General features: G+C 45.0%; 1 pseudogene; it reads right to left on the reverse strand.

Annotated features, from left to right (window-relative positions):
- Nucleotides 1-1,287: 1,287 nt before the first annotated feature.
- Nucleotides 1,288-6,698, reverse strand: LOC131479967 (eukaryotic peptide chain release factor subunit 1-like; annotated as a pseudogene).
- Nucleotides 6,699-16,143: the final 9,445 nt, after the last annotated feature.

Below are 16,143 nucleotides of genomic sequence, written 5' to 3' on the forward strand. Positions count from 1 at the left end.
CTTTGAAAGCCATAGTACAAAACCAAAAAAAAAAAAGAAAAAGAAACAAATATTCCATTTACTGTTTACACTCCAAATATCTCAAAGGTCAAACTGAAAAAGGAAAAATCAGAATGGTTGACTTCCAACCAGGACTCACACGTATGTGGCAAGGTCCCCAGTACATTACCAAAGCGATGAATTGAAAGTGGGGCAGCCAGAACTCAAGCTGGCACTCCACTGTGGAATGCAGATGTCCCAAGCAGAAACTCAACATGCCCCACCTCAATGCTGGTCCTTACACTGCATATCTGATTTCTGTAATACAACCCTGTGCACAACATCTCCTCAACTCAACTGTCTTGCTTCATTCTGACTTAAACCTGTTGTTAGAAAAACTTCCTCCCTACCACTTTGCCCGGGTACCACTCCTTCACTCATTGATTCCACAAATCTGAGTGCTGTGGGAAGCATATATAGATAATGTGCATCTTTAATGTGGAATCATGCAAAATTCTTCCAGGAGTGGCACCATTTCCCTGAGGGTAATGTCCTCCAGACTCTTCCAGTTTTCATAAGTAGCAGGGTTTCTTTCTGTCTAAGTCTTAATTGCATTCTATCGTACATATGTTCCAGAAGAAGTCCAGAGCTTCCTCTGGGTGTCAAAGTTGGGTGCAGGGTCCCAAGGATTTTTTTGTCCTTGACTGCTTCCCAGGCCACAAGCAAGGAGCTGGAAGGGAAGTGGAGCAGCCAGGGTACAAACTGACACAGATCCAACAGGCCAACTCTGAAACTGTAGTGACACTCAGTATAAAGCAAAAAGCAATATTTTTTTATCATTTATTGCAAACATGAAAGGCAGTGAGTGTGTGTGTGTGTGTGTGTGTGTGTGTGTATAACACATAGACAGAGAGAAAGAAAGGTAGTGAGAGTGAAAGGTACTGAGAGGAAAAGGGATTGTGATAGAAACAGAGATCCATAAATGGCCTGAACATCTAGCGTTGGCCAAGGCCTCCCATGTGGATAGCAAGGACACAAGTGCCAGAATCACAAGTGCCAGATCCACGACTTTACCAAGTTCATTAGCAGGAAGTTGGATCAGAAGTGGCACAGCCATGACTCCAACCTGTGTTCTGTTACTAGATGCCCAAATCCCAAGTATGGTAGCTTAATCAGGGACTCCACAGTATTGGTAACCAATGAGAAACTTGTAATTGCTTTTTGGCCTTAACCATCATTTGCCTTCATTACCGTATGAGTGACATTATGTGAAATAACATAGAATGATCTTTGTATGATGCCTGAACCTCAGGCAGCCATGAGGACCAGGATGTGGACTCTCTGCAGATACTTACTACCAACACCAAAGGACAAAATCACCATTGACTCAAGACCAAAAGCTGTAGGACAACAAGACCAGCAGCAGAGTGCAAGGTGAGGAATTTATTACAACAAGATGTTGAAGCCTTTACATTTCTGCTAAAGATCCCAGGAGACTTGAAAGAACGTATAAAGTAAGGTCAAATATTTCACAAGTTTTCTTCAGAACAGAGTTTCACTATGTCACTATGAAACAGAAAAAACATGAGGGACAGGAAAATCAGTCATGGCAGTCATGGAGATAATGGGTTAACAGAATCAAAATAGACTTTTGACAAACAAAGGTACTATGGAGGCCTGAAGAGAAACAAATATAAAAGTGAACAGTAGATGTGATCAGAGCAGAGCTGCTGCATTTATAACAAACCATGTACACATTAGGAAGTTGACTTCCCGAATCAGACAATAGCTGAGTTGATCCAGTAGTGTGGCTCTCATCACTTTGAGCAGGAAGCAGAAAAAAAATTAATCCACCCATGCAGTGTTTCTCATTCTGTGTCCCAGCTGAGAGGAGTTTTCTTCCTCTTGCCACAGGGACTCTCAGCCCTGAGACTCCTGTGTCTGTGGGCATTTGCTGCTGGACCTCATGACTCAACTCACAGGTGGACAGCCTGAGGACCCCTCAGAAAAAACAGTTTTCTTGTAAATACAAAGCATATGGTTTCAGGTTTTTCCATAAATGTGAAAGTTGATGCAGTCAGGCTGTTTGCACACTGGTTGGTGGGAGAATAGTGAAGAGAATAAGAAGGACAAAGGGCATATGGGGATTTCAGAAAATAGGAATGAATTCCTAGCTCCGCAGAAGTTGGCAGGGAACCCAGCAGGTCACTGATCCATTAGTGACAGGACTGGCTGCAGTGCCTTCCTCCTATTTATCCCCATATCTCACACTCCCTGAGAGTCTCCACCTTGACTGTGACCACCAGAGAAGTGGACATGGCCTCAGAGAAATGCGCAGGGCACCAGCCAGACAGCAGCACATAGGACTTCAATAGCCCTGCCTGATTCTTCCCAGGCCTCCTTCTCAGGACACCTTAAGTCACATGGAATCCAGGCAGGGGAACTGACGTGGAACTTCCTTGCTAAGCGCACCTGAGCATAATTCAACAGGAGGATGGCTCACATTCACCCTGTGTGATGGATGCCCAGCCAAGAGATACACATAACTCTATGAGCTCTCCATACATCAGGATCAAAATTCTTATCTGAATCCCTAATCAGAATGCATTGAGTGTAAAAGAGAAAAAATTACCAGTAACATAAAAAAGGTAGTTCTTCTCCAATTGGATATCTGATCTGTGCATTTCTTCACTTCCAATGCAGCGTCAACAGCTTCCCGAGGAGCACCAAATTTGGAAAGGTGGAACTCAAACGAATGTGAATAATCCAGTAGGTAGTCTTGCAATTCAGAAAGCAGGTGTGAACAGACCTCAGAATTGGCTAGAATATGAGTGAAATACAACATGCGTAAGAGAAGTCAATGTTTCCCATGGCTTCCTGATGCTGCACTAGACAGGAACAATGGGCTTAATACACCCATCCCAAAACTGTCTTGAAGACAATGCAGGACCTTCCAAGTTCATTCTCATCAAGATCACACCACTAGGGGCATAATTAGTACTAGAAAAGTAAAGCAAATTTCTCATCAGCCATCTGTTCACTAGTCTATTTTTTTAACCATGTAAAATATTAATTTACTTTAATAGCAGATTATAATTCAAATTATTTTATCTTTTTTCTTTTTTAATATTATCACTTTATAATACAGTTCCATAGGTCCCTAGGATTTCCCTTATCCCCTCTTCAATTCACATTCCCCTTACTGAGTTCCACTCTATCATTAGTATAGTATAGCTCTTCATACTCAATCATATGTCCATCATTGTGGACGTGGACAATCACAGAGTACAGCATCCTATTGTCAAGATAGAGTAAACAGTTTCTTTGAGAGTCCAAGTGTGTCTGCAAGTAGAGATGCATAGTGTATTGTATCCTCACATCTGGATATGACAGTCTCCATTACACAGTTACTATACATCCCCTGAAATGAAAAGCCACAAAACAAAATAAACAACAGGAAGGGAAAAAAAAGAAATTAACAACACCAAGAAGTTAAAAGACATTCTACTGAATGACTAATGTTTTGCTGAAGAGATGAAAATCAAGAATCTTCCTGAAGAAAATGGTGCTTCTGTATGATCTATGAGTCACTGAAGGATTTAATCAGAATAAAGTGATTGAAGAGATGAAATAAACAACAAAAAAAATCAAAATCTGTGAGATACAGTTTCTACTGATCTTTGTTGGTGAAATGTGTCTCCTGTAGGCAACAAATAGATGGGTTTTGTTTTTTTAATGCAGTCTATTAATCTGACATTTAATTGATGAGTTTAAGGCATTTACATTCAGGGTTCATATGTAGGGGTGGTAATTTGGTTCTGTCATTTTAGGAGTGGGTTGTTCACTTGGTTTAGTCTGCTGTTGTCGTTTTACAGGGACGCTCTCCACATTTGCCTTTGGTTTTGGTGGTGTTATTCCTCTTCTCTGACAAGAGAACATCTTGAAGTATCATTTGTAGGGCAGGTTTGGAAAAGGCATATTCTTTTAACTTTTCTTGACTGTGGAAGAATTTTATTTCATTTTCAAAGACAAAAGAAAGCTTTGCTGGGTACGTTATCCTGGGCCAACAATTTTTTTTTCTTTTAGCATCTGGAATATGTCACTCCATTCTCTTCTTGCCTGTAGAGTTTCCTGTGAGAGGTCTCCTGTGAGCTTAATTGGCATTCCTTTATATGTCCATTGATTTTTCTCCATGTGCACATTTAAGGTGATTTTCCTTATGTTCGATTGATCATGTGTTGTGGTGAAGATCACTTTTCATCATCCCTACTGGGAGTTCTGTGCCCCTCTTGGATGTTATTTCCCAATTCTTTTTCTGGATTAGGGAAATTTTCCTTTATTATTTCATTAAATATATTTGTAAAACCAGTTTCTCGTTCTGTACCTTCTGGGACTCCCATAACTCTTATGTTTGGCTTTTTCATAGTGTCTTTCAATTCTTGAAACTCTTTTTGGCGTGATGCAGCTCTGCTACCAGCTTTTTGTTTGCTTCCCCTGATGACAGGAAATATCTGGCAATTATGAGATTCTTTCTTCTGCTTGCTTCTTTGTATTTTGGAGACTCTCTACTGTACTTTTAATTTGCTCTACTGTGTTCTTAATTTCTGATATATCAGCTTGATTTGCCTTATTGCTGCTATTGCTTGTGAAAAATATTTCTTAACTTCTCTGAACTCTTGAATGTTCTTCTCATTGTTGACGAGAAGCTTTAGAATGAGTTTTCTGAATTCTGTGTCCCCCATAGTCTCAATGTCTTCCTCAGTTAACTTTGAGACTGGCATAGAGTTTTGCTCCTTTGCAGGGGAGTTTTCAGTAATATTCATTGTGCCTTTGTCTCTTCTTTTGCTCTTGGTCATTGCACTTCTGGTTAGCGAATTTTTCTCATTGGGGCAGGTTTCTCAGCTCTGTCACCCACAGGTCTACAGTGCGATTTTACTTATTGCAGTTGGTACACAACTCTTTGCTTGAGGCCACTTGTGCCACAACCTCCAGGGAGTTCGATGTCTGGATTCTTATGGTAGATTTCAACAAAGAACTCCGTAGCCCCAACTACTGGCTCACCAATCTCCACCTCCTGTGATTCCATGCTGAGGCTGCACTGTTGTCTGTACAAACTTTCTCCCACTTCTGGTTGGAGCAGGTCCCAGGATTAGAGAGACACCAGGTGTGTTATATAATTAGGTTGTTAGTGGCGCTGATCTTGCCAGAACCTATTGGACGTTAGGTCTGGGTGCCACATGGACCTATTTAGACCGGTACGATGCCACCGTCGGTATTATTTTCCTGTGGGACCAGTGCAATTCACAGAACTCAGTGAGTTCTCTGAGCTCAGCACATGCGCAGTTCACTGTTGTCCCCTACAGTCCTAAAGCTTTTGCCAGAGTGTACAAAATGGCACCTGACGTACCACTACTACAGTTCTTGATCTGCTGGCCGTCAGGTCTGAGGGCTACAAGGGCCTGCCCCGGGTAGAACCTATAGGATGCCACGTTGATGTAGTTCACTGAGTCAGAAATGAGTTCACTCCCAGCTCAGGGTATGCTCAATCCTTTCCCTTGTCTTTGCCTCCTTATGCAAAATGGCGCCCAATTCAGCTCTAGGGAGCTGACTGAGTTGTGAAATCCACCCTGTTCTCACACTGCCCATCTGTGATCTGCTGCTCTGTCTCTGCTCCTGGTCAAATCAAATGGACCAGCAGGATGGACAGTTCTTTGTCTGGGTTCACCTCCCAAGCCCCCAGTGAAAGTCCCTTCCCACCTGGTTGCTGGTGGAGTTCCGGCTGCTGGTGGAGTTCAGATCGCCGTTAGCTGAATGCCGCTAGAGTATCAGTCACTGCAACACCGCGCCATTGTGTCCACTGCTTTCCTGTGTCTGTCAGTCTCCAGGTACCCCTCTGCTGTTGTTCTGCCCTCTCCTATTTCCTGGAATGTGTCCTCTCTGCTTCATCCTGATTAAATGTTTCTCCATCCGTTTAAACGTGTCCTCACCCTATTCTGCCATCTTGATTCTCTAATTTTAGAACTTTTGATTGCAACCTCTGATCAAACATATCAGATTGACTTAGTTCAGTATAAAAGTCAGCTGCTTCAGTGAAAATGAGACCATTCACTTTGTCCCCAGAGATGAACAGTTTCACAGCAGTCTCTGCTACTTTCTGAACAAAGATAAGTTGCGTTTCCATTCTTGAACAGACAAAAGGCACAGCTGACTGACCTCTGCTGTGTTTTGTAGGGAGCTCCATAGTGAATTTGTGCAGGACTTCTCTTGTATTTCCCTGGAGTTTGCCAAAACTGTACCACTGCCATCTATTGCAATGAACTCCTGCTATCATCTACAAGTGTTACTGTAAGAGCCTCTGTATGGAATTAGTTGCTACACAAATGCAATGATGTGTTAAATCGTTTGGGAGGTTCAACCTATATGTTGACTTTCCCTTTCTTTCTTTCTTCTGTACAATTGTTCCAAAGTAAACAAGCAGGTCATTTGGAGGTACTTTGTTGTCAAGTTTGAGCTTTTGCTGTACTGGCTCCCAGGACTGAAACGCAATTTTCTCCTGACTTAATGTTAGCTGCAGCTCCGAACTCTTTGGTCTTTAGGAGGAATGATCACAGTGCTATCATGCTGGTGTCATTGCCAAAAGCTGTCTCCAAGCACTTAATGAGCTTCTTGATCTTCCAGATCTCCAGGTTCCTGTTGGCAGCACTGGGGTCATCGGCCATCTTTTGTCCTCTTCCTCCCTAAGGGCCTAGTCCTGGTGGCAGCTACCCCGACACAGATCATAGCTAGATATATTTTATTGTTGAGTTTTATTTTCCTTTTTCATTTATTTTGGAAGCTAATCCTTGCAACATTTCTTATTTGCTTATCTTTTACGCCATTCTGTTGGACACGCATGGGTGCTTGACTGGGAACAGGCCAGGCTGGTACAGGATACAACACCCAGAGGTGCACCCACAAACTGGAGGTATGGTGGACCAGGTTGCAACATTCACCAATACACACAACAGCTGAGACTGGGTAGTGGATTATCCTGGATAGGAGTCTAGCACCCGCTTGCCCATGTGAGATCTGGGTCTGGGAGTGAGTCTGTTGAGGAAACTTGAGGAACATTCCTACTGGGCTGTAGCTCCCAGTGGTGAGCATATGAGTCAGAGGGCTGAGTGTGGACCAAGCTGGACAAGGCTGCTCTACTTGTCAGCAGGTGTGTGGGTTGGCTCAGGGGGCAGACTAAGCAGAGCCAAGCCAAACCATAGCACACTGGCATATGCAAGAGCCAAGATGGGGTGCTGGGTATGCCGAGCTAGGCTGTTGTACTCACCAGTTCACATGAGAGCAAGGACCTGTAGGATGGCTGGGCAGGAGTAGGTAGTAGCACCCACCAGTAAGAGTTGGAGTTAGGGATGGGCCAGACCAAGCTAACCTGCAGCATCCAAAGGCAAAGGCCAAGCCTTGGGGTTAAACTATGCCAGGCTAGGCCAGAGAAACCACTGGCACGTGCAAGATCTGTGCTGGGAGTGGGTCTGGTGGGGGAATTAAAGGGCCACTAGGCTGTGATTCCCACTAGTAAGCACAAAAGCCAAGGATGGGGGCAGACCAAACTGAACATGGCTACATCTCTCAGCACGTATGTGGGCTAGGTCTCAGGGTATGCCAGACTGTGTTAGGCTCCAGGACCTACTGGCACTCGCAAGAGCCAGTGTGGATGTGAGATGGGCTGAGGTAACTCACAGTACTCACTGAGTCATACGAGAACCAGGTCTGGGGGTGGGTCAGGCAGGGGTGGACTGTAGCACCCACTTGGAGAGAGTCCTAACAAGTGTGGGCTGGACTGGCATGGCCACAGTATCCATCAGTGGATGTCAGGACTGGAGGTGGGCCACGTCATGCTCAGCCAAACACCCACTGGTGTGCACAAGATCTGCAACTGGGGGCTGGTTTGACAAGGGAACATGGGGAATTTCCCTATTAAGATGCAGCCCCAGCTGGTGAGTGCAAGAATCAAGGCTGGGGACAGTCCAGGCCATGCAGGACTATAGTACCTGTCAGCATCTGGGCCAATCGGCAACACCTGCTGGCAGGTGAGGGTCAGGTTAGTGTTCAAGTCAGGCCGACTTGGGACACAACACCCGCTAATCGACATGAGGGCTAAGACTAGTTAGCCAGGCTGATCTAGACTGTCGCACCACCCAGCATGAGCTAGTACTAGGGGCAGGCTCAGTAGAGCCAAGCCATAACACCCACCGGTGAGTGCTGAGGCAAAATGAGCCATCCCAAAGTACACCACAACATCCACTAGTACATGTAAGACCACAGGCCAGGATCAAGCCTGTTGAGGGTGCCATGGGGGCCCAGCCCCTTACTGGGCTACTGCTGCTACTGGTGAGTGTGGCAGCTGGAACTGGGGACAGACTGTGCCAGGTAGGGCTGCAACAATCGTCAGCCTGCATGCAAACTAGGTTTGGGAGAGGGCCAGGCTAGGCCGGGCCACTGGTGCAGGAAGAGTTAACGTAAGTGCTGACTGTCCAGGTTTTGCCACAGCAACTGCTGGCAAGTGCCAGGACAGGTTTCAAGTTGTGTTAGATTGGACTGTAATTCCCACCTGAAAATTTGGAAGATCTAGGACTGGGAATAGCCTAGTAGGGAAACTGTGGGCACTCTTCTGCGGGGCGGCAGCTCCCACTGGTGTGCATGAGAGCCAGGGTTAGGGGTAGACTGGGGTGAACCAGACTTGACAAGGCGGCAGTACTCATGTGGACTAAGTCATGGTGTGGGATACGCTGGGCTAAGCTGCAACACCCATAGGTATATATAAGAGCCCAATTGGGAGGCAGCGTGGGACAGGCTAGCACATGCAGGAACCAGGGCTGGGAGTGACCCTGGTGGAGATTATTATGGATAACTAGGCAGCCAACTGGGTTGCAGTTCCTGATGGTGTGTGTAAGGGCCAGGTTTGAGGTGAGCTGAACTGGCCTAGGCTGCAGCTCCTGTCAGGTTTCACAGGATATAGGCCTGGGTATGAAACTGACCTGACAACTACAATCATCAATGTTTGCATAGCCTGATGCAGGTGACAGACTGAATTGGAAACTGTACAGGCTGGCATATATAAGAGTCAGGTGTGGGGTCACCCCAGGTGAGGTTTCTTGAGGAGCTCTCCCACTAGACCATTGAATTCAAAACTCCAGCTATCAGGAAGATCATAGGATTTGTGATCCAACCCTGGAATTCAAGTGTTGAGACTGAGCCTCCTCAATTGCTGTTGCCTATTCAGTGAACGGCAGGCCCAGGTGCATAGGCAGGACATGATGGCCAGCTCTTTGGGGCCTGCAGAAAATGTCAAATGCCATATCAAAAGATGCAACACAGAACAGGTTAGACAACTGTCCAGGCTCAGCTTTAGCAGAAAACGTCTGGATGAGTAGATGCACTGAGGTAGACTCTGTCAGCCAATGGACCTTACAAGGATTTTCTCACCTTGGAGTAATAGAGCCAACAGTGTCTCAAAACTGTCAAAACCCACTTAAGCAATGCCCTTGAAACATTCTTCTCCACATTGGGGTTTCTAAGATGACATCAAGTGGGCATCCCAGAGTACTGATGTAGTTTGGCAGCTAGGAGCACCCCCCAAAACACACACACACACACACACACACACACCATGTACAGTAGAAATGGAAAGATAAGGTAAATTGGAAGCATTTGTTCCACACACCTGCCCCCACGCCTCAGCAGTCCACCCTCATCAGTGGTCCTCGTGGGTATGCATCCTTGTCGACCTCGTAAACACATTCTTAAAAATAAAAATAAAAACAAATAACTTCTGGGTCATCCTCACTCCCTCCTCCCTTGTTTCACCTCTCAATTCCTTCCGGGGCTGCCTTCCACACAGCACAGCTTCTCTCTGTTGCCTTTGCCCAAAGGGTCAGCCCTGACTTGGGGCTCTACTCAGCTTTTCGTCAGCCTCAGCCTCTTATCTCCTGCTTCATGAGTGTGGAATCTGAGAAGAGAGCCCTTACAACCATCTGAGCATAATACAGAGTTTTCTTTGGTCAAGAAACGTGCTTTTAAATGGTGCACTTTAAGCATTGCCTTCAGAAGTGGGGTGGAAGGGCCCCTCGTGATCCATGAAGGACGGGAAGTGTTCAATATCTGTGTGAAACGATGCCACCTTGTGGTTCAAACGTTACACAACACTTACGAAAAAAAGCACACATTCCCCAAATCCTATGCTAGGTTCCATTCATTAAAAGCATAAAAAGACCCATTTGTGTACCCAACAGTTACCCTTCTGCCGAGTAGCAGACATATAAATGCATAAGTGATCTTCGAAAGTTCATGGAAAATGTAAATTATGGAAAACTGTGAATCTAAATTTTAATGCTTTTATTAGTAATTGTAGAAACTTCTGGGGCGCATTGTAGTGTTTCAGTCTGTGGGTAAAATATGTACTGGTCAGACCTGGACTAACACCATTTCCTCCTCCCTGACACCACGCTGTGACCGGAGCCTTGTAGCTTCTCTTCTGTTGCTCACAGAATAGACAATAGGTTATGGGGAGCTCTGGTCACTCTTTGTGCTGTCACACCAGGAAATTATTCAAGATAACCCTGATTGGCCACCCATCATCCAGCCTGCCACCACTTCCTCCTTTCCCTCCCAGTATCTAATATTTGCTTGACCATATTCATGTTGAGCTTTGGTTTTTGTTTTGTTTTCACATATGAAGAACATGTAGCACTTCTCTTGCTATGTCTACCTTCTTTCTCTGAAGAACATATTGCAGGGCCCGGCAACACGGCCTAGCGGCTAAAGTCCTCGCCTTGAAAAGCCCCAGGATCCCACATGGGCGCCAGTTCTAATCCCGGCAGCTCCACTTCCCATCCAGCTCCCTGCTTGTGGCCGGGAAAGCAGTCGAGGACGGCCCAATGCATTGGGACCCTGCACCCGCGTGGGAGACCTGGAAGAGGTTCCAGGTTCCCGGCTTTGGATCGGCGCGCATCGGCCCGTTGCAGTCACTTGGGGACTGAGTCATCGGACAGAGGATCTTCCTCTCTGTCTCTCCTTCTCTGTGTATATCTGGCTGTAATAAAATGAGTAAATCTTTTAAAAAAAAAAAGAATATATTGCAGTTCCACCCCTTTGACTACGGATAATGGATTCCGTTCCTTCTAGAACTTGAGTGCACACATGCACACGTTGTTTATCCATTCACCTACTGTTGGGTACCTTGCCTGATCCCATAGCTTACCCATCATGAACACTGCTGCTATAAGCTTGGTGGTGCAGGCGGCTCTTTGCTAAAATGCCATATCTGTTGGATACATGCCCAGAAGTGGGATCGTTGGATCACAGGGCAATCCTATTTAGATTTTTAAGGAATCTTCACATCCTTTTCCATAGACTGTACCTCGTACATCCCCACCATCATTGTAAGAGTCTCCCCGTGCTGATATCCTCACCATTTACTTTGTTTTCCTAATAACATTCTTCTAAAAGAAAAGGAGGAAACCATAATGCTAAGGGAAATGAGCCAATCCCAAAAGGTTAAATACCACATGTTCGCCTTAATTTAAGATGACACGATGTTATGTATAACATGTTATGTTACGTATGTTATATGTTGTGTATAAACTAAAATTGAAATGTCAATGAGGTGGTCACAGAAGGTGGTTAAGAACTCGCATTTATTTTTAACATATTGGCTACTCATTACTATGTCGATTAATTCCATAATGATGTAAATTTTTACTGATGGTATGTTGGAGCTTTTTTCACAACCATGTCAATTCCATAATGTTGCAAATTGCTGTTGATGTTATGTCGGGACTCTTGGTTGAATGGGATGATATTCTGCCAGCTCTAACAATGGACCAGAAATGGTCTCCCCAAGAGACTGTTCAACCCATCTGGACAATAAACAGCTGGACTTTATACTTGGTATATGTTTACAAGGAAAGAATCTTGATTGAATTTGAACTATAATACTGCATCAAGGTGGAGGAAGACACCAGGGGGGAGGGGCGTGGGGGGGGGATTCCCAGAGCCTATGAAACTGTAACATAATGCATAATAATTAATAATAATAATAATAATAATAAATACAAAAGGGGGAATATGTTGTGGGCTGAAGAGCTGATTTACATTCCTTTAGCTGAGCACTCAGGAATCGGCCTACGGGAGTAGCACCTGGCCTTTGCAGACTCCTTGGCGTCTTATTGTCCTGTAAATGGGCTTGGGGGAAAGAGGATATAATATGGTAATAAAGTGGCTTGCTTTATTTTATTTTTATTACAAAGTCAGATACACTGAGAGGAGGAGAGATAGAGAGGAAGTGGAGCTGCCGAGATTAGAACCAGCAGCCATATGGGATCAAGGCAAGGACCTTAGCCACTAGGCCACACTGCAGAGCACTTCTAACACCATCATGGTCTCCATGTGTCGGTGCTTTTCACTCGGACATTCGCCGTGCCTACTATGCCGGCTCAGCTAGCCGCGACAAATGGCGCCCAACGTGGGATTGTTTTTTTACTTTGTTGATTATTTCCCTTGCTGTACAGAAGCTTCTTAGTTTGATGAGGTCCCATTTGTTTATTCTGGTCTTGATTGCTATTGCTTTTGGTGTCCTTAGGAAGTAGGGACCTACCCCTAGATTTGCAGAGTATTTCCAACATTTTCTTCCAAAAGTTTGAAGGTTTCTGGATGTAGGTTTAGATCTGTTATCCATTTAGATCTGATCTTAGTGTATGGTGAGAGATGTGGATCTTTTTGTTTCTGCAGGCTATTAACCAGTTGTCCCAACAGCATTTATTGAACAGACCTTCCCATTTGCCTGGATTGTCGTTTATCTTTTTGTCAAAGATTATTTGGCTGTACCTGTTTGGGCTGGCTAGAGATTTCTTAAGGAATCATGGGAGTCTGACAAAGGACCACCTTAACCACACAGGACCTTGAAAACCTTTTAGATGGGGGCAGACCAGACCAGGCAGAGCTACGACAACTGTGGGCCTCGTGTGAGCTAGATTGGGGAAGGGCCAGGTTGGACTGACTGTTCCAACTGGTGCAAGCAAAAATTAGAGTGGGTGAGGGTTAGTTGGACTTTGCCACAGATTCAGAGGGCAGAGGCTGGCACTGGGGGCTAATTTTGTTAAGCTAAAAGCCAGAACCACCTGGAGAGTGCATAATCTAGAAGTTGGAGAGGCCTAGTAGGGAGATAATGGGCACCTCCCTCACGGGTAACCACTGCCACTGGAGAGCACGAAAACCAGGACAGGGCAGGGGTGGCTAGACAGAAAGGCACCTGCCAGTATGTATGTGTGTGGGCTGGATAGTAGGTTGGTTGGGTTGAACTAGGCTTCAATGCCCATTGACAAGTATGAGAGCTAAATGGGATGTGGGACAGAATGAACAAGCCTGCAGTACATACTGGCATGCACGGGAACCAGGGTAGGTGGCAGGCCTGGTGGGGGTTATAGGGAGTTGCCCCAACTGTGCTGCAGCTCACACTGGTTTGCGTGAGGACCAAGTATGAAGTGGGTAGGCTCGAGCTGGAATACAACACTCATTGGTTCAAGAGGAAGACAGGGCTGAAAACAGAACTAACCCAGCAATTGCAACGACCAGCATGTGCATAAGCTGATTGGGGTGATGGATGGTGCCAGACCCTGTACTGGCAAACTCACACAAGAATCAGGTTTGGGATCATCTCAGGTGAAGTTTGGAGATCCCTCCAACTGAACTGCTGATCTCAGAATCCCAACCATGAAGAGACTATGTCAGCCAGTGGATTCTGAATAGGTTTCATCACAATTGGAACGGCGAGATTGACAGCAATTCAGACCTGTTGAACTATCAAACCTGCTTGAGCAGGACCCTCTGAGCATGCCTCACATCGGGGACCTGGGATAGGTGGGAGGCTGGGTGGGGCTTTACCCTTTGTTTCTCCCCTGACCCCAGATACAAGGAAAAATGATATTAGTGTGGAAACAATGGTCTTACGCACTTTCCTGTAGCTCTTGACCCTTTGTACCCTAATCAACTAAGATGAAAGAAAGAAAGAAAGAAAGAAAGAAAGAAAGAAAGAAAGAAAAGAAAAGAAAAAAGAAAAGAAAAGAAAAGAAAAGAAAAGAAAAGAAAAGAAAAGAAAAGAAAAGAAAAGAAAAGAAAAGAAAAGAAAAGAAAAGAAAGCCTTTTGGAGAAAGGAGTGAACAGAAAATACCTGTGCTAGAATAGCAGTCAAGCTTCAGCTACCCACATAGCTCTATATGGCATAGATTCCAGGGACACTGCATGTTGGTCACCCAGTGGAATACATTCCTGGGTGGCAGACCAAAGCTGCAACCAGATGAATCATCCACAGCAAAACCGTTTCCAGTTCTGCAGCAGGCAGAAGGCCCAGCCCACAGGACGTACACAGTGTGTGTTATGTACACTTGTGAGTGTGGTAAATTATTAGACATGGTAATGACTATCCATTATTTATGTGCTCCGGGCACCCCAAGACAAAGGAGGAGTATGTTGAGTTCTAGCTACCACTTGAAGGACCAGTCTTAGGACTTCATGCATGCTGGTAGCTGTGCTGCAAAGCAGGTGGCTCAGGGGAGACCACGCAGCATGCTGTAGAAAATCCTAAGAGGTCTTGCCTTTGGCCACTCAGAAGTCATCAAGCATGCATGAGAGTTGAGGACCAGCGGCTTACTCACTAGCCACAAAGACAATGTCTGGGATTAGTCGGTGAGAATCAGCAGCTGCCAGAGGCTTACCAAGAAAAAATGTTAAAAAGTTTAAGTTCTCTCCCTCCAAAGGAGGAGAAAAAAAGTATGCTGTGTTCCTCCGAGTCCTGCTGATCCCATAGTCGTACCCTCTTCCCATCTATGCACACACAACTGGATGACTCCCTCTCGATTGGACAAGGAACAGGCCAGGGCCACATCTAACATGTGCAGACGCCAGGCTCAGGTATGAAGACGTCAACGGGCCAGCGGGTGGAGGCTCCCCAGCCTCCACATCCTCTCAGCTTTAAGAGGTAGAAGCTGGGAGGCAGAAAAAAGACAAGGAGAAAACTCGAAGAATGGTTGAAAGAATGTGACCATTCCTGTCCCTGATATTAGAGCAATGTCATACTCATTAAAACAGAAAGACCACCACAGGAAGGATTGACTTTAATAGAGCAAGTTGTTCATTTTGAAGGGCATTCCTACTGGTTGATTTCCTTTTATAGCACATACTTTTTGAGTTATCTCTAAGAAGTCTGCCAGACACTAAAAATGTCCTATTTCTTCTAAGACTTCCTATACTTTTAGCTTTATAGTTAGTCTTGGGATACCACAAATTAAATCTGATGTATAGCTAAGGAACATTGGGGGATAGTTTTAGACCTTATTGATCCAGGACAGTATGGGTGAGGGCAAATATTCTCCTCCCACTGAACTGCCAAATATGTAGTTTATCCCCGGACTCCAGTTCCAGGAACTGGGGCTGGCATAGTGCCATAGCAAGCTAATCCTCTACCTTCAGCATCAGCATTCCTTATGCATGCCAGTTCAGGCTTCATTGCTCCACTTCCACTCCAGTACCCTGCTTTATGGCCTGGGAAACCACCGAAGCACGGCCCAAGTCCTTGGGGACCCTGCACTCACATGGAAGACCTGGAAGAAGTTCCTGGCTCCCAGCTTCAGAGCGGCTCGGCTCTGGTCTTTGTGGCCATTTGGGGAGTGAACCAGAGGATGGAAGATCATATTCTGTCTCACTCGCTCTCCCTTTCAAATAAATCTGTGTAAATATTCTGTAGATTTTATGGCGATCCCATACCTTCCTATCATTGTGACTTCGAAATAAATCTTGAAGTTACATAATATGACCTCTACAAATTTCTTATTTATTCAAATTGCAAGGTCTATTACAGGTTGTTTAAATACAGATTTTATAATCAGATTTTGTATGACCACCTTACATACACGTACAAATCGCCAGAAAGCCTATTTGTATTTGGCTAAGAGTGAGTTAAACCTTTTGAATGAAGACTGACAGGTTAAACATATTGTATCCAGGACATGGCATATATTCCATTTAAATCTTCACACATCTTTCTCAATGTTCTGTGGTTTTCCCCCACACAGGTCTTTCAGATCTTCTGTCAAATTTATCACTAACATTTTAACTGTTTCC

Source organism: Ochotona princeps, chromosome 4 (assembly GCF_030435755.1).
Source record: "Ochotona princeps isolate mOchPri1 chromosome 4, mOchPri1.hap1, whole genome shotgun sequence".
NCBI classification, from domain to species: domain Eukaryota; kingdom Metazoa; phylum Chordata; class Mammalia; order Lagomorpha; family Ochotonidae; genus Ochotona; species Ochotona princeps.